The sequence below is a fragment of the Schistocerca gregaria genome, chromosome 9 (genome assembly GCF_023897955.1).
Source record: "Schistocerca gregaria isolate iqSchGreg1 chromosome 9, iqSchGreg1.2, whole genome shotgun sequence".
NCBI classification, from domain to species: domain Eukaryota; kingdom Metazoa; phylum Arthropoda; class Insecta; order Orthoptera; family Acrididae; genus Schistocerca; species Schistocerca gregaria.
Window position 1 is genome coordinate 211,659,472 of NC_064928.1, and position 25,262 is coordinate 211,684,733.

The following is a 25,262-nucleotide window of genomic DNA, read 5'->3' on the forward strand; positions in this document are numbered from 1 at the left end:
TACCAACATAGTATGCAAGTTCGCTCAATGACCTAGTAGATAGTGTCGGAAGCTCCATGCGGCTTTTCGCGGATGATGCTGTAGTATACAGAGAAGCTGCGGCATTAGAAAATTTTTGCGAACTGCAGGAAGATCTGCAGAGGATAGGCACTTGGTGCTGGGAGTGGCAACTGACCCTTAACATAGACAAACGTAATGTATTGCGAATACATAGAAAGAAGAATCCCTTATTGTATGATTATATGATAGCGGAACAAACACTGGTAGCAGTTACTTCTGTAAAATATCTGGGAGTATGAGTGCGGAACGATTTGAAGTGGAGTGATCATATAAAATTAATTGTTGGTAAGGCGGGTACCAGGTTGAGATTCATTGGGATAGTCCTTAGAAAATGTAGTCCATCAACAAAGGAGGTGGCTTACAAAACACTCGTTCGATCTATACTTGAGTATTGCTCATCAGTGTGGGATCCGTACCAGGTGGGGTTGGCGGAGGAGATAGAGAAGATCCAAAGAAGAGCGGCGCGTTTCGTCACGGGGTTATTTGGTAAGCGTGATAGCGTTACGGAGATGTTTAGCAAACTCAAGTGGCAGACTCTGCAAGAGAGGTGCTCTGCATCGCGGTGTAGCTTGCTCGCCAGGTTTCGAGAGTGTGCGTTTCTGGATGAGGTATCGAATATATTGCCTCCCCCTACTTATACCTCCCAAGGAGATCACGAATGTAAAATTAGAGAGATTCGAGCGCGCACGGAGGCTTTCAGACAGTCGTTCTTCCCGCGAACCATAGGCGACTGAAACAGAAAATTGAGGTAATGACAGTGGCACGTAAAGTGCCCTCCGCCACACACCGTTGGGTGGCTTGTGGAGTATAAATGTAGATGTAGATGTAATGTGCTTCGAAGATGCCACAGCATCATCAGCCACCACTTCGTGTAAAACGAAATATCTCAATAATAAGCCCATGTGTTGGTATTCGCATATCTGTGACTATGACTTAGATCTAAAGTGTCGTTATGGATAGTACGTATGCTCAGATTGCGAGTCAAACATCATGAATAAAGATAAGGGGAAATAAATCAGCCGTCCCTCCTCTTCCGTAACATCAAATAAGTGAATATCTTTTTAGTGACATCAGATGTGAAGCAGAGATAAATGCCAGAATACAAGCAGGAAACCGATCTTGCCACAGCCTAGCGATACGACTGTACAAAACCCTGATCCAGCCTGTTGTTCTATATGGCTGTGAGACATGACTTCCATAAGCTCCTTGTGTTTGAGAGCAAAGTGCTTCGGAAGATCTTCGGTCCGGTTTTGGATGCAGATACATGGGAATGGAAGATCAGATACAACCAAGAGCTTGAGGAACTATACGAGCAGCCCAACATAGCAGGTACTGTCAAAGCCAAACGAATGCAGTGGGCCGGCCATGTGGCCCGGATGGAGCATCACAGATGGCCTCGGAAGCTCCTGGATTTCACACCTACAGGAAAGAGACCGCCAGGGAAACCCATGAGGCGTTGGAGGTATGGAATCCATGAAGATTTAAACCAAGTGTCAATAGATGTGGACGAATGGCGGATAGCAGCAATGGACAGAATGCAGTGGAGGAGGAAACTTGTAGATGCTTTCGGTCCACTGGGCCTGATCACGAAGTAGTTGTAATAGTTGTTGTTGTTGTTGTCTTCGGTCCTGAGACTGGTTTGTTGCAGCTCTCGATGCTACTCTGGCCTGTGCAAGCTTCTTCATCTCCCAGTACGTACTGCAACCTACATCCCTCTGAATCTTCTTAGTGTATTCATCTCTTGGTCTCCCTCTACGATTTTTACCCTCCAAACTGCCCTCCAATACTAAATTGGTGATCCCTTGATGCCTCAGAACATGTCCTACCAACCGATCCCTTCTTCCGGTCAAGTTGTGCCACAAACTTCTCTTCTCCCCAATCCTATTCAATACCTCCTCATTAGTTACGTAATCAATCCACCTTATCTTCAGCATTCTTCTGTAGCACCACATTTCGAAAGCTTGTATTCTCTTCTTGTCCAAACTAGTTATCGTCCATGTTTCACTTCCATACATGGCTACACTCCATACAAATACTTTCAGAAACGACTTCCTGATACATAAATCTATATTCGATGTTAACAAATTTCTCTTCTTCAGAAATGCTTTCCTTGCCATTGCCAGCCACATTTTATATCCTCTCTAGTTCCTAAATAGAAAAACTCCTTTACTACTTTAAGTGTCTCATTTCCTAATCTAATTCCCTCAGTATCACCCGATTTAATTTGACTACATTCGATTATACTCGTTTCGCTTTTGTTGATGTTCATCTTATATCCTCCTTTCAAGGCACTGTCGATTCCGTTCAACTGCTCTTCCAGGTCCTTTGCTGTCTCTGACAGAATTACAATGTCATCGGCGAACCTCAAAGTTTTTACTTCTTCTCCATGAATTCTAATATCTACTCCAAATTTTCTTTTGTTTCCTTTACTGCTTGCTCAATATGCAGATTGAATAAAATCGGGGAAAGGCTACTACCCTGTCTCACTCCTTTCCCAACCACTGCTTCCCTTTCATGTCCCTCGACTCTTATAACTGTCATCTGGTTTCTGTACAAATTGTAAATAACCTTTCGCTCCCTGTATTTTACCCCTGCTACCTTCAGAATTTGGAAGAGGGTATTCCAATCAACATTCTCAAAAGCTTTCTCCAAGTCTACAAAAACTAGAAACTTAGGTTTGCCTTTCCTTAATCTTTCTTCTAAGATAAGTCGTAAGGTCAGTATTGCCTCACGTGTTCCAACATTTCTACGGAATCCAAATTGATTCTCCCCGAGGTCCTCATCTACCAGTTTTTCCATTCGTCTGTAAAGAATTCGCGTTAGTATTTTGGAGCTGTGACTTATTAAATTGATAGTTCTGTAATTTTCACATCTGTCAGCACCCGCTTTCTTTGGGATTGGAATTATTATATTCTTCTTGAAGTCTGACGGTATTTCGCCTGTCTCATACATCTTGCTCACCAACTGGTAGAGTTTTGTCATGATTGGCTCTCCCAATGCTGTCAGTAGTTCTAATGGAATGTTGTCTACTCCCCGGGCCTTGTTTCAACTCAGGTCTTTCAGTGCTCTGTCAAACTCTTCACGCAGTATGTTATCTCCCATTTCGTCTTCATCTACATCTTCTTCCATTTCCGTAATATTGTCCTCAAGTACATCGCCCTTGTATAAACCCTCTATATACTCCTTCCACCTTTCTGCCTTCCCTTCTTTGCTAAGAACTGGGTTGCCATCTGAGCTCTTTTCTCCAAAGGTCTCTTTAATTTTCCTCTAGGCAGTATCTATCTTACCCCTAGTTAGGTAAGCCTCTACATCCTTACATTTGTCCTCTAGCCATCCCAGCTTAGCCATTTTGCACTTCCTGTCGATCTCATTTTTGAGACGTTTGTATTCCTTTTTGCCTGCTTCTTTTACTGCATTTTTGTATTTTCTCCTTTCATCAATTAAATTCAATATTTCTTCTGTTACCCATGGATTTCTAGCAGCCCTGGTCTTTTTACCTACTTTATACTCTGCTGCCTTCACTACTTCATCCCTCAGAGCTACCTATTCTTCTTCTACTGTGTTTCTTTCCCCCATTCCTGTCAATTGTTCCCTTATGCTCCCCTTGAAACTCTGTACTACCTCTGGTTCTTTCAGCTTATCCAGATCCCATGTCCTTAAATTACCACCTTTCCCACCTTTCTCCAGAATTCTTCCATGTATACAACCTTCTTTTATGAGTAGTAGTAGATGATATTAAGAGCTTGCCGGCGCGGGTTAGCCGTGCGCTCAACGGCGTCATATCGCGGACCGCGCGGTTCCTTGCGCCGTCAGTTCCTATCGTTTCCCGGCCATGGATGTGTGTTAGGTTAGGTAGGTTGAAGTAGTTCTAGATCTAGGGGACTGATGACCTAAGCAGTTTGGTGGCATAGTTCTTAAGGCCATTTTTTGACCTTTAGCGTCTTATCTTTGGATTGCAATGACATAGCTCACTGTTTTACACCTCCAAGGGACCGTATGCCGCATGAAGTGCAATACATTTCGGCTTATTATTTTCCCGTACTCGAGGTAAACCTGTTTTAAGGGTTGGGTAGACAGATAGATGGTCAAGAAAGTGGGACTAGTAGGGTTCCATTATTACCGATTTATGTGACGAAATACTAACAACGTATATAGCTACCATAGTTACTGAAGTTGAGGGCCGCATTATAATTACCCCTACTCTTTATTCGAAATGTTCCAGTTGCAGTCGATACATCAGCATATTAATCGTAGCTACGCTTTCGATCCAAATCAAGTTTACAGGAATGCAAATAAAATCAAAAATGGTTCAAATGGCTCTGAGGACTATGCGACTTAACTTCTGATGTCATCGGTCGCCTAGAACTTAGAACTAATTAAACCTAACTAACCTAAGGACATCACACACACCCATGCCTGAGGCAGGGTTATAATCTGTGACTGTAGCGGTCGCTCGGCTCCAGGCTGTAGCGCCTGAACCGCACGGCCTCTCCGGCCGGCCAAATAAAATCCATTTGCCTGTACACTTAGATCCCACTGTTAATGCCACCGCGTTTTAGATATGCTAGCATTCCCATTGCTAGCTACCTTAAGGAACGGCTAATGAACGTTTTCTGGCTGAGGCACGTCTAATGGAGAATTCGAAACACTGTAGAATACGTTTGGCAGCTACGTCGCCGTTTATTTCCTGGGGTGGTGCATAATTGTCTTACTAAATTGACTCGCTAATAACAGTTTTTTGTTATTTCGATAAACATCCCAAATGATTGTCACATAAGCGTCCAGAAAGCTCTGTGCAACAGAAACTGCAGATAATTTTGCCATTTACATTGCGAAATTGCCGGTTTATTCATGTATGGGGTAATAATAGAGGGCTGTTAGCCTGGGTTGTTTGCTTGCGGAGTCAAAGGTGTTTGCTACTGCAAGGGAGGTCTGGTTTGTTTTCGGTTCTAATCTCGACGGAGGCAGATGGACTATCAGTAAAGGAATTTTAAGAAATTCTCGCACCCCCCAATACGTTTTATTGCTATCTTTATTCTGTACCGGCACCCCGAGCATCCCTATATGAAACACTTGTAGAATTTCATACTTGTTACTGCCTATTTTTTCCGCTTCTGTCAGTAACTGAATTGACTTAAGTGTGAGTGGTACTGAATGATTTTTAACTGAATTTCGTTATGAATCTTCACGCATTGCTAAATTTGCACATTTTCATGGTAGGTCAGCAACGGTAATCCAGTATGACTGGTCTGAACGTTGACACAGACCATTTCGCGGCCGAATGCGCATAATATTGTGCTAATTCGTAACGATCTGGGATACTTTGTCTTAACTAAAACAGTTATGTTACCTCGATGAGCTGAAGTTCATTTTTATTAGTTCAGTTCATACTAATTAGCGTTTCTTCTTTCATTTATGCCTTATATTTAGGTGTTGTGGTTAAGACACTAATCAGCATAGATGTAGTCTTACACATGATTAAAAACAGTCTGACAAATTTCGGATAGGTTTTCAATTTCAAGCCTGTGCGTAGTATGTTGGTAGCACTTCGTCGCCTTGCCTGTTCCCTGTGTAGCAGACTTTAAAGCTGTGCGGGTCAGCATAACGAAAAGGCGAGGGGTCTCGCTCGTTTTGCCCACGACTGTACCTCACTCCGTGTCAACTTGCCACACCGAGGAGGGCAGTTAATTACGACTCTAAATCAGACTCCAACAACACACAAGCACACAGACGGAGCAGGCATCGTGCTAATACCGTGCAACAGCCTCTAGCCTATATAAAGCCTAAAGCCGGCGAGAAAGAGAGCACACTTTGCGAGAAGCTCCCTCACTACTGAAGGGAATGAGAAATAATGCTACACACAAGCTCATAAATTAATTGCAGAATGTGGTGCCACACAACGTGGCACTACACATAACTGGCGCTAACAGCACAGGCACATAGGGAACACACACGGCACAGATGTGTTAGTCCACGGTATTGGTGATAAGTTGAGAAAACCGTCCCGAAACACATGTGCTACAAAGCGCAACTGTTTCCTGCGCATGTACATCAATATGGGATATGATCACCATGCACGCGTACACAGGCCGCACAATGGGTTGCCATGCTCTCGATCAGGTAGTCGAGCAGCTGCTGGGGTATACTCTCCCAACCTAGCACCAGTGCCTGTCGGAGGTCCTGAAGTGTGATAGCGGTCAGAAGACGGGCAGCGATACGTCGACCGAAAGCGTCATTGACGTGCCCGATGGGGTTTAGGTCTGCGGAACAGGTAGGCCTCTCCATTCTTCTGTTTGAAGGTACTCCTCCACGATGGCAGCTCGGTGGGGCCATGCGTTATCATCAATCAGGAGGAAGGTGGGACACCACCCCTGAAAAGACGAACATACTGGTGTAAAATGAGGTCCCGATATACTTGAGCTGTTACAGTTCCTCGTCAAAGACATGCAGGGGTGTACGTGCACCAATCATAATCCCACCCCACACCGTCAAATCACGACCTCCATACAAGTCCCTTTCAAGGACATTAAGGGATTGGTATCTGGTTCCTGGTTCATGCCACATGAAAACCCGGTGTGAATCACTGGTCAGACTATAGCTCAACCCGTCCGTGAACATAACCTGGGCCAACTGTTCCAATGACTATGTACTGTGTTCTTGACACCAGGCTTCACGGGCTCTGCTGTGACCAGGGGTCAGTGGAATGCACCTTGCAGGTCTCTGGGCGAATAAACCATGTCTGTTCAGTCTTCTGTAGACTGTGTGTCAGGAGACATCTGTTCCAGTGGCAGTGGTAAGGTCCCGAGCAGGGCTACCTGCAGTACTCCGTGGTCGTCTGCGGGCACTGATGATGAGATATCGGTCTTGGTTTGGTGTTGTACGCTGTATACTTCACGTACTCCACCGCCTGGACACGTTTCCTGTCTGCCGGAAGCGTTACCATAATCTCGCGATCACACTTCGTGGCACACGGAGGGCCTGTGCTACGACCTGCTGTGTTTGACCAACCTCTAGTCGCCCTAGTATCCTACCGCTCAGAACGTCATCAATATGTGTTCTTTGGGTCATTTTCAACACACATTCACCATTAACACGATGAAAACGTCTGCACACTTCCTCGTTGCACCGTACACTGACATGCACCAGCACACCTCTGCGTATGTGGACTGCTGCCAGCGCCACCATGCGACTACCGCAGGTCAAATGCGCCGCATGGTCATACCCCGAGGTGATTTAAACCCGCAAACCGCCCACCAGAGCGTTGTTTCACCATGTATCAGCATTATCCTTAATTTATGAGGATGAGTGTAGTTAGATACCTATCTTCATGTATAAGTTCGCAGCCATTGTATGTAAGTTTCATAAACACAAGGGATACAAATAACAGAGGCTTTCAGAGCACTTCATCAGCATGCAACAAGTGGACTATCGGGACAATCCGACCGCCATATCATTATCAGCTGAGGATGCGCATAGGAGGGACGTGTGGTCAGCACACCGCTCTCCCGGTCGTTATGATGGTTTTCTTTGATCGGAGCCGCTACTATTCGGTTGAGTAGCTCCTCAATTGGCATCACGAGGCTGAGTTCACCACGAAAAGTGGCAACAGCGCATGGCGGCCTGGATGGTCACCCATCCAAGTACAGGCCACGCCCGACAGCGCTTAACTTCGGTGATCTGATGGGAACCGGTGTACCCACTGTGGCAAGGCCGTTGCCCTAAAAGAGACTTCAGGCATTCTCATTCATTTACAACTGTCTGTCAACACTGGTTAACTTACCGATTCCGTGACTAGAAAACACGTGGTTTTAAGGCTGAGAACTCGTCGAGTCACGTTCGAAACCCATTTTCATCCAGAAAGCAAGTTCCTTGCTGCCTGTTCGATAGAGAGCGGATCAGGTGAATAGGGTTAGTGCAGAATTACTTCCCACTGCATCTCACGTATAACATTGTTCCTCAGGATGGAGTAGCATCACTTCACACAGTGTTCTTTGTCGTCTTTCCTGGACTTCATCTGCAAAACATCTCAAATGTTGACAATAAAGTCAGTCGGAAAAGCACAATAAATAGAAATATAAAGTAACGCTTTGCTGTTTGCAGACTACAAGTTGTGTATTACGTAGTAGATCTAAAGCTACTACTGTAAATATCCGATAGCTCCATGTGGGTTCTGTAAAGAAATTCATAAATCTACTTTATTTCCAAATGTACCATATAACTAGAAAATTTAGCGATATCGTAAATAAACAACATAGAATAAGTCGATTTAGTGATAAATGTACAATTCTTTATTATATGCAAAAACTGTAAAAACATTTGACAGCGATAGCTTTTTTTAGAAATGTTAATATTTTTGGTACCAATAGTTTCCTTAAAAGTTAAAGTGTAACAATCATGAAACAGGGAAGTAAACAAACTCACTGAAAACAGCGCAAAAAGTGTTGAAACATGTCTGGGTGAAAACAAAACTACAAAAGTGTCTTGCATAAGCCGGAATTCATCTCCAGTTTTTTTAGCAAGCACGGAAATAAGAAGAAACGCAACATTCATAATATGATATTCTTTCTCTCTCCTCAGACTTTCTTTTAATTCCGTCATTTCTTCAAAATGATTGAAATGGCTCTAAGCACTATGGGACTTAAGATCTGAGGTCATCAGTCCCTTAAACTTAGAACTACGTAAACCAAACTATTCTAAGGACATCACACATATCCATGCCCGAGGCAGGATTCGAACCTGCGACCGTAGCACCCACGTGGTTCCAGACTGAAGCGCCTAGAACCGCTCGGCCAGTGCAGCCGGCGAGTCACTGCTTCTTCTATGTGTGCACTGAACAGTGCCTTTTCTAGTACGAGCACTTCGTTCTTGTTCGTACATTATTATTGTTCCCTCCTGGTCTTTGGACACATTGTACGTTATTCGCCGTTCCCTAGATATAGCAACTACACTGAAACTTCAAAGAAACTCGTATAGGCAAGTGTATTCAAATACAGAGATATGCAAACAGGCAGTATTCGGCGCTGCGGTCGGCAACGCCTATGTCAGACAACAAGTGTCTGGCACAATTGTTAGATCGGTTTCTGATGCCACAAAGGTAGGTCACCTAGATTTAAGTGAGTGAACGTGATTTTACTGTCGGCGCACGAGCGACGGCATACAGGATCTCCGAGGAAGCGATGAAATGGGGATTTTCCCGTACGACCATTTCGCGAGTGTTCCGTGAATATCAGGAATCCTGTAAAACATCAAATCTCCAACATTGTTGCCACCGGAGAAAGATCATACAAGATCGGGACAAGCGACGACTGAAGAGAACCGTTCAATGTGACACAAGTGCAACCCTTTCCAAATTGCTGAAAATTTCAATGCTGGGTCATCAGCAAATGTCGGCGTGCGAACCATTCAACGAAACATCATCGATATGGGCTTTCGGAGCCGAAAGCCTGATAGTGTATTCTTCATGACTGCACAACAGAAAGCTTTACACCTCGGCTGGTCCCATCAGCACCGACATTGAACTGTTGATGAGGGGAAACTTGTTGCATGGTCGGACAATTTTGTCTTCAAATTGTACCGAGCGCATGGACGTGTACGGGTATGGAGACAACCTCATGAATCCATGGATCCTGTATGTCACCAGGGGCCTGTTCAAGCAGGTGGAGACTCTGTAATGATGTGGGGCGTGTGCACTTGGAGTGACGTGGGACCCCTGATACGTCTAGATACGACTCTGACAGGTGACACGTACGTAAGTTGACTGGCGACTCCTTGGAGTGCTGTGTGCAGAATGACCATATATTAAAAGCGTTGGCCGTAATATTAAAGGTTTATTGATAGCAAAAACCACAGCACTAAAGATGGTCACTATGTGATTGAAAATCGTTTTTGCTATCAATAAACCATCAATATTATGGCCAACGCTGACCTTCCTTCTAATTTTTTATTTAAACGTACGTTAGTATTCTGCATCCATTCATGTCCATTGTGCATTCCGACGGACTGGGGCAATTCCAGCAGCACAATGCGACACCCCACACGTCCAGAATTGCTACAGAGTCGCTGCAGGAACACTCTTTCGGGTTTAAACACTTCCGCTGGCCACCAAACTCCTCAGACATGAACATTATGGGCATATCTGGGATGCCTTGCAAAGTGCTGTCCAGATAAGATCTCACCCCCCTAATAGTCTTACGGATTTATGTACAGCTCTGCCATGGTGTCAGGGGCCTCCAGCACTACTTCAGACGTTAGTCGATTCCACGCCACGTCGCATTACGGTAATTCAGCGTGGGGGCCCTACACGATATTACCCGCGTGTACCAGTTTCTTTGGCTCTTCAGTGAACAATCATGCCGAACATCTTGGACCGTTCTACACTGTCGAACGTTTTTCCTAGTTCGACCCACCCTGTGAAGGAAATCTGACAAGTATTGGTATCAGTTTCCGTTTGCTGTTTGAATCTTTGGGAAGGAGGGCTCGTCTTTGCGAGAAAGTTCCTCGGTCGTGATATACGAACTGTGCCAAGGCCTGACGCGCTGACAGAGTTGAGACCTTAATGCGGCGCCAGATTAAATATTTGCGATACGCCGCAGGGCTTGTCTCGGCGCCAGACCACGGGGAACGTAGTCATGCGCCACAGCCTTGATTTAAAGTCGAGCCGTGCCTCTCTTGTGAAGAGACGCGGCACGAGCCGTGTCAGCCATCTCGCTAAGGCGACCCACCTCATTCACAAGTCTTCGTACCCTGACAGACTGCGCAGTATTGCTGCGTTACGAACGGGAGAGTACGAGGACGAAGGAGAGTGTGATTCAGTAACATTGTCAGGGTCGATCAACATACTAATTTAGATCGTAGTACGCAGCACTGCAGCGAAAGACGTATAATGTTCACTGCGCATACACCTGCATCTTCATCTATATTCTGCAAGCCCCTCGACAATGTGTGACGGAGAATACTTCTGGTAGGAATATCTGACTCCCCCTTCCCTGCTATACTCGCGAATGGCGAATGGAAAGAATAATTCTCCGCAATAGTCAGTATTTGCTCCAATTTCTCGGATTTTTTAGTTGGAGTCATTTCGCAAGACGTAAGTATCACTTGAGACTGCGATAAATAGGAAGCGCAGGGAAGCCAAGGCGAAATCGTTGCAGGAAAGGTGCGCGGAAATCGAAAATAAATGATTGTTGGAACGACAGAGTCGGCATATAACTCAAAATAAGAGAAATTCAAATCAAAGACGATAACGTTAAGAGTGGGATGGGGATTTCATTGATGAATTCACAGAAGAGAGCGTTTAGGTGGGAAACGTACATTGGAGGCCTCTATCGGGTGATGACGTGATGGGAGAAGAAACAGGTGCCTAATGGAAAGAGGTAGGGGAAGAAGACAGAAACGAGCCACTATTAATACTGATATTTACACCACTGGCCATTGAAATTGCGACACCACGAAGGTAACGTGCTACAGACGAGAAATTTACCCGACACAAAGAAGACGCTGTGATGTGCAAATGATTAGCTTTTCATAGCATTCACACAAGGTTAGCGTCGGTGGCGACACCTACAACGTGATGAGATGAGGAAAGTTTCCAACCGATTTCTCATACACAAACAGCAGTTGACCGGCGTTGCCTGGTGAAACGTTGTTGTCACGCCTCGTGTAAGGAGGAGAAATGTGTACCGTCACGTTTCCACCTCTGATAAAGGTAGGATTGTAACCTATCGCAGTTGCGGTTTATCGTATCGCGACACTGCTGCTCGCTTTGGTCGAGATCCAATGACTGTTAGCATAATATGGAATCGGTGGGTTCAAGAGGGTAATGCGGAACGCCGTGCTGGAATCCAACGGCGTGCAGCCACGTCTCGATCCCTGGGCCAACAAATGGGGACGTTTGCAGGACAACAACCATCTACACGAACAGTTCGACGACGTTTGCAGCAGCATAGACTATCAGCTCGGAGAATGTGGCTGCGGTTACCCTTGATGCTGCATCACAGACAGGAATGCCTGCGATGGTGTACACAACGATGAGCCAGGGTGCACGAATGCCAAAACGTCTTTTTTCGGATGAATCCAGGTTCTGTTTACGCCATCGTGATGGTCGCATCCGTGTTTAGCGACATATTGGAAGCGTGTATTCGTCGTCACCATTCTGGCGTATCACCGGGCGTGATGGTATGGGGTGCCATTGGTTACACGTCTTGGTCACCTGTTGTTCGCACTGACGGCACTTTGAACAGTGGACGTTACATTTCAGATGTGTTACGACTCGTGGCTGCACCCTTCATTCGATCCATGTGAAACCCTACATTTCAGTAGGATAATGCACGACCGCATGTTTCAGGTCCTGTACGGGCCTTTGTGGATACAGAAAATGTTCGACTGCTGCCTTGGCCAGCACGTTGTCCAGATCTCTGTCTAACTGAAAAAGTTTGGACAATAGTGGCCGAGCAACTAGATCGTGACAATACGCCCGTCACTACCCTTGATGAACTGCGGTATCGTGTTGAAGCTGTATGGGCAGCTGTACCTGTACACGCCATCCAAGCTCTGTTTGAGTCAGTGCCCAGGCGTATCAATGCCGTTATTACAGCCAGACGTGGTTGTTCTGGGTACTGATTTCTCAGGATCTATGCACCCAAACTGCCTGAAAATGTAATCACTTTTTAGTTCTAGTAAAATATATTTTGTCCAATGAATACCGTTTATCATCTGCATTTCTTCTTGGTGTAGTAATTTTAATGGCCAGTAGTGTATTTAAGTAAATAGCGCCGTAACCGGTTTCGAAGTGACAAGTTCATCATCAGACGGCTGTTCACAAGATTCACGAGATGCACTTTACATAATCGTCTGTTTTCGCGTTTTATTCTCCCACTGTAGCGAAATATTCTTGGTACCATCGAAAATTCCGCGAAATTTTGCTGCGTAGTTGCAGGATTGTGTATTTGAAATATTGCGAAGTATATGCAGCACTTGCATGATTTGCATATCACCATATTGTGCAAAGCACCGCACACACACACACACACACACACACACACACACACACACACACACACACACACACACACACACACACAGAGAGAGAGAGAGAGAGAGAGAGAGAGAGAGAGAGAGAGAGAAAGACGGAAGCGCTATTATATTCTGGGTTCATAAACGATCTGGCGGACAGGCTGAGAAGTAGCCTGTGGTTTTCTGCGATAATGTCTTCATTGAGTGACTTTAGGAGAATACAAGATGACCTGGACAATACTTCCAGTTGGTGTGATGAATGGCAGATACCTCTGAATGTAGAAAAATGTAGGTTAATGCGGATGAGCAAGAAAAACCAACCGTTAAAGTTCGGATACAGAATTGCTAGTGTCCTTCTTGACACAGGTAAGTCGTTTAAATACCTAGGCGTAACGCTACAAAACGATATGAAATGTAACGAGTCTGAAAGGTCTGTGGGAGGGAAAGCGAATGGTCGAGTTCGGTTTATTGGGATAATTTTGGGATAGTGTAGTTCGTTTGTAACAGACACCGCTTATACGATGCTAGTGCGACATATTCTACAGTATTACTCTTGTGTTTGGGACTCACACTAGGTCGGATAGAAGGAAGACACCGAAACAATTCATAGGCGAGCTGCTAGATTTGTTACTGGTAGCTTAGAACAAAATGCAAGTATTGCGGAGATGATTCGGGAAAAATGGGAATTCTTGGAGGAAAGCGACGTTGTGTACGAGTAACACTATTAAGAAAGGCTTCAGGAATTACTGCAATCAATCTCCGTTTTTTCTTCTATTTTTATTTATTCATGACCGGTTTAGAATCGCCTGGCAATTCATCTTCAGATTCTAAACCGGTCATAAACAAATAAAAACTGAAGAAAATTGTTTGCAGTAATTCCTGAAACCGTTAACAAGACAGTCGGAGCGTTCCAAATCCAGAATGGATAATGGTTTTACTATTAAGAAAATTTAGCGAACCGGGATTTGAAGCTGACTGCAGAACGTTATACTGCCGGCAACATAAAATTCTTTAAGGACCGCGATGACAAGACAGGAGAAATTAGGGCTCATACGGAGGTATATAGGTAGTCGTTTTTCCTTTCCTTTATTTCATAGTGGAAGAGGAAATGACTAGAAATGACACAGGGTACCCTCCGCCACGCACCACACGGTGGCTTGTGGAGCTGCTTCTAGATTAAGATGTGCTCTAGTAAAGGTTCGATGGGTGACATATTTCTCAAGGACTGTCTTACTTAGTTTATTGGAAATACGATTCACAAGTTTCGAGAAAGCTCTTAACGCAAAGTGCTGCTTCATACTGTTCGTTCCGTTCTATAATTTAGTCCACTGTGATCTATTCGCTTCTAAAGCCAACTCCTATCTTCAGCTCATTATTGCGATATTTTTTTTTATTTTTTATTTACTGAAATTATCAGCAAACGCATCCTACTGCAACTACTTCGCAGAGGTGTGTTCCCTAAGTCACAGAAGGCATGACTGGCAGACTTCTTTGAAATGCAGAGTTGCGCAAGAATGGGACGTCACATTCGAGATAGTTGTCTAGAGGTGTCCTTGAGACGTAATCGCGTTCATTGCGCAAGAGAAATTCCTGCAGATATCAAGCTGTCAGATCGGCATCTCGATCTGCCATGCTGGAGTAGGTCTGAGATTCTCTGGTAGGCGTTGTTTCGAACTCCGTCCGTTGCGTATGTACACTTCCTTCTCCTACATCTACGTGGTGTATCATAATGAATAAAGAGAAACGTGAAGGAATCTCAGCTGCGAATATGTATAACCATCAGCTGTATAATGGACTGACGACAGCGAAAGTTTGTGCTGGAGCGGGACTCGAAATCGGATTTCGCACATATCGCGAGCTGTCGCCTTGTCATTCTTTTTTAATCAGAGTGACTTAGTGCTATTACGAAACTTCAGTAGACCATAGTCAAATCATCATGTACTACAAGCTGCAAATTGCAGACAAAATTTAATTATGATAACAAAATATTAATAGAAGGAGAAAGGAAACAACAAACGAGAACGTAGCCGAAAAACCACCACCAAGTTCTCATGATACATATAAACAATGTTTTAGTTTTTTTATACTTTTTAGTTTTTTGTTGAATTTTTTAAGTATATATATTACTTTTGATATAGAATCTAAAAGCAGAAAAACGGATCGAATTGTATTCGAAATAGCAAACTTAAAAAAATCCAATGTAATTACAAGGTAGAACCAAAGTGTGTAGGATCTTTGGGAGTGTTAACTCTGCCGCGTGGAGCACAGGCAGAGCAGAGTCTGGCTGGAGTAGTATGGTAGAGAGGTGTGTTGTGTGACGCTCCCGCGAGTTGCCGCGTTTTAGGGGTTTGCAGCATGTAATTGCGCTCGAATTGCTATGATAGTTTCTGACACGGTGTCGCGGACGGGAAGCATCAGCTGGCGCACATCAAGAGCCCGTTTCGCCTGGTGGCCGTGTCGAGAAGGAGGCGCGCCAGCATCCAGCTTCTGCAACAGCGACGGCCGACAATGAGTGACTGTCGCCACCTCCCCGACCGACGACTTCAAACCTTCAGTCAGCCAACAAGGAAGACTGAAAGCACGTAAAGTTTTAGAACTGTATGGCAGACCTCAGCTTTTCAAACTATTCCATTAGCATCATTAAAATACAGCAACTTAGCATGAAGCTTTGTTGCTCATTGTCCCAATTGCATTACAAAGCATGGTCTCTTCCTTTTCCGAAATGAACTCGAGTGTAGTTGAAAGTCTAATGCTAGAATTAAAGTAATATCATTCGATTTCACTGCTTTAATTCCAAAGGTATTCTTAGCTGTCTACAATATTTAGATTACACAAGCACAAATTGAGAGTGCGAGTTTTGTTACCATATTTTAGCTTACCCGTGACTGCAGCTCAGCTTGGTACGTACTAAAGTTTACTATTGTTAATTGTTCAAAATCATTTAATTCAAGTTCAAAGTTAAATCTCTTATTTCTAAATTGCGTAGATTCAAGTAGCTTTTCAAATGATTGTTGAGGTAACCCAAAAATAACCTTAGTGTATTGAATTTCGTAGTGCTTCAGAAACAAAGTTCACTATTAATTTCAGTCACTAAATTAACTTTCAATTTTCCGGTTTTATTCATTCTTTTGCTAAATTAAATCAGAGTATAGCGAATTACTTCTGACAAACATTCAGTTTTCACACAACACGTGTCAACCTTCAGTTACCACGCTTTTGGTGCTAATTTTATGTGCAATAACCTTTCTTTTTCAGTTATTATAGTAGTTGTCCATAGGACTGGCGACCATAATTTTTTCCCAAATCTCAAATATCTAATTAACTTCAGTTAATCGTTAACCTAACGATCGAACATTTACTTTTATTATTAACTTTATCCAATTTCGAAATGAATTTCCATCTGTTTCATTTGTATTTTTCCTTTCATTTAGATGTAACTCTTTCCTCCCTCTTTACCGACAGATTAACTACGGTGACTATTGCTTTTCCCAAATTTCCATTAGGTACACGAGGTTTAATTTTTACTGTCATTAAGGTCGATAAGTGAGGGGGAGGTTACAAAGTGTATATGTACTTCATCTATTCACATTTTGCAATAGAACTGGAACGACACCGAGTCAAAACACTAAACAAAACGAGCAGGCAAACTAGGAAAGAAGAAGTCGAAACAAATCAGATGGGAATCATACATGACAAGGAAAACACCTACCATCATAAAAATGAAATTAACCAACACCTTGCCGTCGAAACACAAGATTCAACATGTTGGCGAAGAGGTCTCGATATCGAGGCATTCCCAGGCATGTCCAGTACGCAGTGCTCACGTACTGCATCTTCCCCCTCGCCTTCTACAACATAATGAGCGATGTGTCCCAGTAGCCACATAACGGTATGGGAAGGGAGAATCTAGTCGTAATATGGTGTCTGTAGTGTATAATGTATCATAAGATCGAGTAAGGAAGGGCAATTGCGTCCTAATCCAAGACCAATTTACCATATGGCCTCCACGAGGAAAGCGATGTCGAATCGTATCTGCAGACGTACGACGACTACATAAAACCGTGTCGCTAAGACCAATACGGAAAAGTCGCTCATTCGTTGACTACATCATACCGAGAGGGAAGGGCGCGGGATCGGCAGAATCGGAAGACTGATACTGCACCAAACTGTCGCCCAGTTTGGTTTGCGGCGCTCCTCTTTCAACGAGTTTCGGACAAGGCACTGCTTTCCAACGAGTGTGTAGGAGGTTCATGACGAGGACGGGTCTCCATAAAATGTCAGCCCCCTAAATAGCTCACCGCGAGGTAGACGTCACGAATGTGTTTTCACCTACAGTTTATACAGTAGGGGGTTCAAGACTAGCAAGACGGACACAGAGAAATAAACGAGACGTGCATGTGAGAGTTTCTTGAGTTATTAAAACAGTACGAACCACATATAGTATTTGCGTCTTCCTTCATATGGAAGCCGGGCCCTACCCCCAAAGCAAGGGCCGGCCATTGTGGCCAAGTGGTTCTAAGCGCTTCAGTCTGGAACCGCGCGACCGCTACGGTCGCAGATTCGAATCCTGCCTCGGGCATGGATGTGTGTGATGTCCTTAGTTAGGTTTAAGTAGTTCTACGTTCTAGGGGACTGATGTCCTCAGATGTTATGTGCCGACTCAGAGCCATTTGAACCCAAAGTAACGAGGCTTCGTGACCAACTCATACCGTAAATGAGAGAGGTGGCTTTTCCATAAGAAACGACCAGACATTTGGTGTAGTTTCTTTGCCATCATCGAGGGATAAATGTGGGCCACGTAATAAGCTTTGCATAAGACATATGTATCCAGCATGTTCGGAATTTCTGGAGCAGAGTAAGAGAACGCCTTTCATGTTCTAGTATCGCTCCCTGGAGTTTTTCCGTAACAGATTTCCAGCGTCGCCATTTTGAGTGGACAACGATCAATGATGATACCGAGAGACGCATGCCGACCGACCACAGTAGCCCATGGAACAACGGCGTCATCAAAACCTCGCAAAGTAAGAGGCCTGCATTTACCTTAATTAAGAAGAACACCTGAACCCCGACAATAACCATCGATTACAGCTTTCAGACGCGCTATCTCCACAGGCGGAGTACAACCATCCTGTCATCTGCGTATGCACGAACAGCTGTCGTCTCTCCGGAAAGCGTCCAGCCTTTCAGCTGGGATGCTAGCTCCCGAAGCAGGGGCTCCGGAGACAACACAAAGTCATTGAGGCACTCCCCGACGGATATTTATCGGGGGCGTCAGCTGGCCATTAACAACCACCGAAGGTGAAATACCCGTAAATAGATTCGAGAGCACACCCCCTGTGTTAACAGTAAAACCAATTGTCTTCCGAAGCGAAAACTCGTGGTTAACACGATAAAATGGCTTATCAATGTCTAGCTAAGCAAGGGCACGAGGGACGGAAGTGACAGCAGCAAGCGAAACTACGTCATAAGCTCGACTACAGGAGTATGAATGGTACGACCAGGTACGCAACTTTGACGTTTGGCAACAATCATCTCAATCAGGGCCGATATCATACTATTGACTGCCCACGCCACAGTCTCAACAAAGTAACTGGGCGAAAGTTATCAGGAGAAGCTGGTCCAGGGCGTTCCGGGATTGAAACAATGTTTCCCACTTTGAACGAGGTCGGCACCACTGTATCCCGTAACGCTTCATTCAAAATGGAGGTAAAGGTAGCACACAACAGCGGCCAAAAGCGCATATAAAATTCCTTGGGAAGTCCATCTAAACCTAGTGGGCTGACAACTGTTTAATTGTCCCCTTTTCAGCTAATCACTGGTTTCTTTGTGTTATCAGTGATTTTTGTAGTAAATATTACCTGGTACCCTTTCTCTCCCCCTGTGCGGCTCATTGCACTATACTCCACCCATTTCAAAATTATCATCAGTTTTCAATCCCTGTCGGCCTTCCTTGGCCAACTCGACGCAAACGGTATTAGGTTTCGAGGCCCGAGGGTGTCTTTCGAATTTTGTTATTCCTACTTCTAAACCAACTGCTGAGGTGGAGCTCACCTCTTAAGAAAAGCCAGCAGTCCTGTAAGCTGTGTGGGTAACACCGCAGGTTGGACGGGAGGCCAGCACCCTCTCCTCGTAAAAAATTAAACATGTTTTCAAGACTACAAGTAAGCCTCGGAACATTACTGACAAAAATAGACGACGTCAATGGCAAAGAAACGGTATACGATTTGGAACGTGGAAAGTAAGGAGTCTGTACAAGACAGGAGCTGCAACCAGTGTGGTCAAGGAAATTCAGAGGTACGAACTAGATATAGTTGCACTGCAAGAAATCCGGTGGGACGATGCTGGCATCATTGATGTTGAAAACTGTACAATTCTGTATGGAGCCTGTGAACGAGGTCATCTGCTAGGCACTGGTTTTTGCGTCAGTAAGACTTTGACCACTACTGTTTCAGATTTAGTTTCAGTCAACCCAAGAATATCTGTTCTATCACTGGACGTAAAGCATATTAAGGCGACTGTCATGCTCCCATGGAGGAGAGCGAATGTGAAGTGAAATACAAGTTCTATGCACAGCTAGAGGCAGTGAAGGACGCTATACCAAATGGACACCTGAGGATCCTCCTTGGTGATATGAATGCCAAGGCTGGGAAAGAACAAATATTCCAAGACACAACAGGAAGCCACAGTCTACACAACCTAAGCAATGACAATGGGGTTAGGTTCATCAGCTTCGCTACATCATTGGGGTTCTTCATCTCCAACACACACTTCCAGCGGAAAACCGTACATAGAGGAAACTGGGTGCCACCAGATGGGAGAACTGTAAATCAAATAGACCATGTAGCTATTGATCTCAGAGCCAAGAGAAGGGGGTTAGGCGTTAAGACAGCACGGGGTGCCCTAGGTGGGACTGATCATTTCCCGGTCAGAGGCCTTTTAAACATACAGTGTAAAGGAAGAACGGGGCCTAAGTTAAAAAGAGTGGAAAGGTACCATGTGGAGAAACTAAAAGATGAGGCAACGAAGACAGAATACCAGTTGCAACTTAGTAACCGCTTTGAAGCACTCAGTAAAATGGACGAGAAGCAGGACCTTGAACTAATGTGGGGAAACATCCAGAGCTCAGTTAGGGATACAGCAAAGGAAACACATGGGAAACGCAGTGGGCAAAAAGATCTGGTTTGGAAAGGAATGTGCAGATGCCCTGGAAAGGAGAAAGGAAGCCAGGAGAAAGTGGCTGAAGGGGACAAATCTGGCACAGGGCAAAGCACAATTTGAGGAGGTCCGAAAGACGACACAAGCAATCCTGAGAAGAGTAAAGAAGAAATACATAAGGGATATCATCATTGAAGCAGAAACAGACTTCAGAGGACAACAGACTAGGGAAACATTTCCGAAGGTGAATTACTTCTGCAAAGGTCACCAGGCCAAGCAAAAATTTGTCAAAGATTCCCGTGATAAGATCCTGACGAACGATAGGGACATAGCTGAGAGATGGACCCGGGTTGATGACTGATGACCATAGCTGTTAAGTCCCATAGTGCTCAGAGCCATTTGAACCATTTGAGAGATGGAAAGAGTACTTTCGACAGCTGCTAAATTGTGATGGACCCGAACTGCAGATTGATTTCCAGTACCCAATTACAGCCGATGCAGACTATCCCCCACCTACCCTGGATGAGATAAAAACCAGAATCAGACACCTTAAACAGAATAAGAGTCCAGGGCAAGATGGAATACAGGCTGAAATGATCCTGGCAGGAGGAGGAAACTTTCAGAAAAAATACACCGACTAATACAGACAATATGGATTAAAGAAGAACTACCAGGAGAATGGAAAACAGTTCTGCTTTATCCAATACATAAGAAGGGCGACAAACTGAAATGTGACAACTATCGAGGAATCGCCGTGCTCAACATCTGCTATAAGATCCTGTCCAATAGCCTCAAACATAGAACTCAGCCAATGGCAGAATCGGTGATTGGGGAGTACCAGGGAGGTTTCCGGCCAGGACGGTCATCTACATCTACACCTACATCTATATGACTACTCTGCAATTCACATTTAAGTGCTTGCCAGAGGGTTCATCGAACCACAATCATACTATCTCTCCACTCCCTAACAGCGCGCGGGAAAAACGAACACCTAAACCTTTCTGTTCGAGCTCTGATTTCTCGTATTTTATTTTGATGATCATTCCTACCTATGTAGGTTGGGCTCAACATTTTCGCATTCGGAAGAGAAAGTTGGTGACCGAAATTTCGTAAAAAGATCTCGCCGCGACGAAAAACGTCTTTGCTGTAATGACTTCCATCCCAATTCGCGTATCATATCTGCCACACTCTCTCCCCTACTACGAGATAATACAAAACGAGCTGCCATTTTTTGCACCCTTTCAACAGTAGATCACATCTTCAGTCTCCGCCAGCTCACTGAGAAACTGGGTGAATATGGTAAAGATTTGCATATTTTATTCGTTGATTTTAAGAAGGCCTATGACTGCACACATCGCAAGAGCCTGCTCATCTGTTTAAGGGAGTTTGGCATAGCAGAGAAACTCATCCATTTGATAAACATCTGTCTGAACGAAACACGTGCAAAGGTGAAGATGGGAATTCGCGTAACTAAGGAGTTTGAAATTGTGACAGGACTCGGGCAAGGAGATGGGTTGTCCCCTATCCTGTTCAACTTTGCCCTAGAGAAGATCGTACGCGAGACCTTCCAAGACAACGAAGGGATTGAAATCGAAGGAAAGAGACTGGCATACGTAGCCTATGCAGACGACATCTGTTTACTCTCTAGGTCGGAAGAGGAGCTGGAGCAAATGACCAAAGCACTAAAGGAGGCTGCCAGCAAATTTGGGCTAAACATAAACGAAGCCGAGACAGAGTACCTCGTTATGACTCGGGGTCATTGTCAGACTGCTGATCATTTACAATCACTGCAGGTTGGGCACCAGTCCTACAAGAGAGTGCATGATTTCAAATACCTACGGGCACTTTTCACTGAGAACTCGTCATGTGAAGCAGAATACAGGCAGGAAACTGATCTTACCACAGCCTGCCACAACTGCTTAGGTCCAGATATCTCTCCAGACAGTTCAACATTCGACTGTACAAAACGCTGATCCATCCTGTTGTTCTATATGGCTGTGAGACATGGAGTATCCGGAAACAGGACTTCCATAAGCTCCTTGTGTTTGAGAGTAAAGTGCTTCGGAAGATCTTCGGGCCGGTTCTGGATGCAGATACAGGGAATGGAGGATCAGATACTACCAAGAGCTTGAGGAACTATACCAGCAGCCCAACATAGCAGGAACTGTCAAAGCCAAACGAATGCAGTGGGCCGGCCATGTGGCCCGGATGGAGGATCACAGATGACCTCGGAAGCTCCTGGATTTCACATCTACAGGAAAGAGACCGCCAGGGAGACCCAAGAAGCGTTGGAGAGATGCACTCCATGAAGATTTAAACCAAGTGTCAACAGATGTGAACGGATGGCGGATAGCAGCAATGGAGAGAATACAGTGGAGGAGGAAACTTGTAGATGCGTGCTGTCCACTGGACCTGATCACGTAGTAGTAGTAGTAGTAGTAGTAGTAGTAGTAGTGTATAGCTTAGGTTTAGAATAGAGTCTGTTGTACACATTCCTCCAACTAACCGGCGTTATTTTCCTTAGGTAACGATAGCCTTACTGTAAAATTTCACTAGGCATATGCGATCACGGTCAGTTATATCACAATTCAGAAAGCCGATTACGAGGGAAGAAAAAAAATGTTTAAATGGCTCTGAGCACTATGGGTCATCAGTCCCCTAGAACTTAGAACTACTTAAACCTAACTAACCCAAGGCCATCACACACATCCATGCCCGAGGCAGGATTCGAACCTGCGACCGTAGCGATCGCGCAGTTCTAGACTGTAGCGTCTAGAACCATTCGGCTACCATGACCGGCACGAGGGATGAGACTGCAAGTCAAATTTAAGCAACCAGTCCTGTTAGTAACAAACATACTTACATTTTTGTTGCATATTGATAGCTGGGTATGATTTTCGTTCTGTGGTTTATCTTTCTTTAGTCGTCAAGGGGACGGTCGCCTTGTTGTTTCAATAACAATGTGAAATCTGGTGGACTTTCTACAGAATTTACGCATATATTATATCATTTCACAGTACAAATCAATAAAACACACATAACTTATTCTCCATCCTCACACTTCAAACTCGTACAACCAACTGCTCAAATGTACAAAGAATATCTTGAATAGCATGTAGCAAAGGAATTACTATCGTATATCGCTCTACTTATGTAGAACAATCTTTGGAATGACTGGGTGTTGTGTGCTGTCCTTAGGTTAGTTAGGTTTAAGTAGTTCTAAGTGCTAGGGGACTGATGACCATAGCTGTTAAGCCCCATAGTGCTCAGAGCCATTGAACAATCTTTGGAACATACATTTCATAAATAAAATACAATTAATTGTCCGTCTTTCTTGAGAAGTTCATAATCATCGTTGCATTTACATTAATTGTTTATACACGTTGAGATTTAAACATATTCGCATAGCTATCTAGTAGTGGATGTTTGGTTTTTATGTCTTCGGTGAGGTATCGTTCACTTCATCTGACCTAAGATCGGTTAGTACATTTATCTCACTGTAACCAGTTTTTATTACACGATGAACATGATGTGGTAGTTTTTTCAATTTCTTGAGGACAGTATGCGTGAGATCGGACAGCTTTGCGCCACCTTGGAACGATGACTCACCGTGTTTTTATTCTCTGTTATAGGGGCTTATGATGATAATGATGATGATCATGATGTTTTGTTTGTGGGGCGAACAACTGCGCGGTCATCAACGCCCGCACAAATTCCAAATTTTCACACAGACCAATTTTTTCACATTCCAATCTAACCACTGACACGAATGATGACGATGATGATGATGAAATGATGAGAACAACACAAACACCCAGTCCCCAGGCTGAGAAAATCCCCAACCCGGCCGAGAATCGAACCCCGGTCCCAAGATCTAGTGGCAGGAACGCTAGCCGCTAGACCACGAGCTGCAGACATAGGGGCTGGAGCGGGAATATTCCACGATATCCCCCAACAAATTCTGCATTTCTTCAATCGAAATTGACCGAGAAAAACGTGCAGTATTACTTATTGAACGCCCCTTACGGTTCCAGTGAAACGCTATTGCCGGCCGGAGCGGCGGAGCGGTTCTAGGCGCTACAGTCTGGAATCGCGCGACCGCTACGGTCACAGGTTCCAATGCTGCCTCGGGCATGGATGTGTGTGACGTGCTTAGGTTAGTTAGGTTTAAGTAGTGGACTGATGACCTCAGAAGTTATAGGACTTGAATTAGAAGACAGGGGGATCCTCACATTGCGATATCCTACAGCTGGTGTAGGTGTAAGCTTATTAGTCCGTCGTTGACATAGAAGATCGGAAACCTTCTTCCCTTCCCGCCTGGGCAAGCTGTGCAGCGACAAGAGTGAAGCTTACTGGGACAGGGTAAATTCTGGCTACAATGAAGTCGACAGTTCAATTGTTATAACTGCACTTAATTTTGATATTTCCCATAACTGACAGAAGTTTAAAAAATGTGAATTTTCTTTGACCATCCACACACTCCTGAGAATGGCACATTAACTAAATTACATTTACGCGTCCCAATTGCTGGCAGCTACGTTGATGAATACTCGCGCCTCGCAAGGATAACTACGAGATCAAGAATATTACGTAATTTGTTGTTAGTGATTAAGTGTTGGTGAAAATCTCGCTTCTGAGCACACAAAGAGCTCTAAGCGTATAACTCTGCACGGAACGCGCGTTGGTGCAATTCTGCGATACAGACTGTTTATCTCCCGCGATGAACCTCGTTGTATAGACCTAAAAAAAAGCGAAATCCTACACCAATAGTGAAGGCAATCACGCAAACTGGACCTATATTGAAGATACCGATAACTCGGATGGCTCTGCCGTTTCTCAATCACAACAACCCCAGTCTGAGGTAATCTCAATTCAAAGCTCCTTCTCAAACTTCCAACTTACAGGACGGCCCAAATCCTGCAAGTTAGAAATCTGATGCCAACTTTCTTTTGACAAAACCCGTTACTCTATCACGAGAAAAATCCCTGTCTGCACTGTTCTGCACAGAGGAACAATTCGCGTCTTAGACCTGGCGG

General features: G+C 44.5%; 1 pseudogene; it reads right to left on the reverse strand.

Annotated features, from left to right (window-relative positions):
* Positions 1–7,660: 7,660 nt before the first annotated feature.
* On the reverse strand, positions 7,661–7,778 carry LOC126292338 (5S ribosomal RNA; annotated as a pseudogene).
* Positions 7,779–25,262: the final 17,484 nt, after the last annotated feature.